Source organism: Morone saxatilis, unplaced genomic scaffold, assembly GCF_004916995.1.
Source record: "Morone saxatilis isolate NCDOM2014 unplaced genomic scaffold, NCSU_SB_2.0 Contig17, whole genome shotgun sequence".
In the NCBI taxonomy this organism is placed as follows: Eukaryota; Metazoa; Chordata; class Actinopteri; family Moronidae; genus Morone; species Morone saxatilis.
The window spans coordinates 1,806,917-1,809,078 of record NW_023339729.1 but is presented as its reverse complement, the minus strand read 5'-3'; the positions used below and the strand labels follow the sequence as shown (position 1 = coordinate 1,809,078).

The following is a 2,162-nucleotide window of genomic DNA, read 5'->3' as shown; positions in this document are numbered from 1 at the left end:
GTTTGACACTAGAAGGATGTTTTCACATTCATCTACTGAAAGTGAAAAGTTTTTCTTGAACATCTAATTTTAAGGGGCGGGGCCTATCAGCAGGATTTGTGACATCACAAATGGTTTGGAAGTCAGCCTAGTCCAGTATGCAACCTGTACAGTGTGATGTAGAAACTTGAAGCCACCAGGAAGTTGTGATGTTGCAATCACAACAATTAACGCAAATTCAACCAATCCCTCTAAATTCTGTGTCCTGCCATTTTGTCCAAAAAAACCTTTCTCTGAATTTAACCAATCATTGTAATTCCCTGCGCAAAACTTTGAACCATACGTAACCAAACTGACTTCCTCGTTTCTAGCTGTGAAGATGCAGACCATGCAGACATGTATGAGGTGAAAGTCTCACATTTACCCTGTAGCTCAGTGTGTAGGGACTTGGCTTAGGAACCGGAGGGTCGCTGGTTCAAGTCCCACAGGCCACATAATATGGAGTGTGGACTGGTAGCTGGAGAGGTGCCAGTTTCACCTCCTGTGCACTGCCGAGGTGCCCTTGAGCAAGGCAACCTAACCCCAAGAAACTGCTCATGGGGCTCTGCTAACGTGGCAGCCCATCACTCCACCATCTCTCTCCCTGTTGCATGTCCACAAGTGTGAAGTGTGTATTTCAGCCTGTGTGTGTGTGTGTATATATAAAATAAAAAAAGAGTGAAAAAACAAGTTCCCCAATAAGGGATTAATACAGTAGAAAAGGAAACTCCACCAATTTTGCACAATAATGACCTTCTCAGCCACTTGTATAATATATTATGTGGCATAAGAGGGGCCTTGTCAAAAGTCTGAAAAAATAACCCATGGTGATGTCGTCAGGGTTGTCTGATGACATCGAAGGTTGGCTACGACACTTAAAATTTATAACATAAAGGCTGCATTACAAACTGAGAGCTGTTTGGAGCTTGGAACAGACAATGTAAACAGGTTTTGAAAGTCTGACAATTAATTTTAATGCCATATGGACATTAATGTAGATCAATGGCTGCTTCAAACTCTGGGGGAATCCTTAGCAAAATCTATAGCATGCTTTTCAAAATAGTTAAATATGCATGCTTGAAACATGTTGTTATGGTCCTTTAACCTGTTTCCAATGTTCAGTGTCAATAGCATTATTCTACATTTAAACTGAAGTTTAAAGTTCAGACCTTATTTCCCAAAAGGATCAAATAAAACACAGCTTACTTCTCAGACTCCAAAATGACTGGATCCCACATTTACCATAAAGCAACAAATATCATTTGGTGTGACCCTTCCAGCCTGGTAAATGCCCACATCTTTCAAACTCCATGCCCCCAGTTTATAACACAGATGATAGATGATGATAGTGACATTATCAGGGTTATTTTTACAGAGTTGACAAAGGTCCCCCACAGCCACAGAAGACATTATACAACTGTTGTCACAGACAGAGGAGTACACCTATGAACAATACAAGAAACATGATGTGTGAAAAATCTGTGCAGTGTTCCTTTAATGTTGATCATTTGAACAGACTGCTGAATACTAGTTAAAATAATCCAAGATACAGTCTATCAGCTTTCCACAGTCCAAATGGTCTTAGCCCAATTTCACACACGCACACACACACACACAGGGACACGCATGCTCAGAGCTGCTGTGTATTTACATCAGTGAAACGTTGAGTTGATCAAGCTGATCTGTCTAGTTTTAGCCAAACACCCAGTTGATGGCCCACTTATCGCTGTGATTAAACCTGTGTTCAGTCAGTCTGTAGCCAAACAGTCGTGTAAACTGAGCCAACCCAAATTTGAATAAAGAAATCACTGGAGACTGGAGCTTTGCATGTGCATGTGCATGTATTTACTAAGATTTCCTGATTGGTTTAGTTGGACTGTGCCATTCAAGGAGTGATAAATAAGTCAGATAAATAAAGAGCAATAAGACGGAGAAAGAGAATTTAGACGTGTAGACGTGTGTTTCTCAGGGCTTCTTGGAGCTTTAGGAAGCGACGGTGGCAGAGCCATGGGTTCAGATTCTGAGTCAGATTGCATCTGGGTAAGAGTTGTTTTTTCCTTATGTGAATCTTCACATGTTCACTTGTTTCTGTACAGCTTTTGATTTAAACATTAAAAATAGTTAAAGATCCAGTGTGAAACATT

General features: G+C 40.6%; 1 protein-coding gene across 1 annotated transcript in view; it reads right to left on the bottom strand.

Moving 5' to 3' along the window:
• LOC118326502 (glycine receptor subunit alpha-3-like) overlaps positions 1-2,162 on the bottom strand; it is a 31,087-nt gene that overhangs the window by 13,173 nt on the left and 15,752 nt on the right. The gene's annotated exons all lie outside the window — the stretch shown is intronic.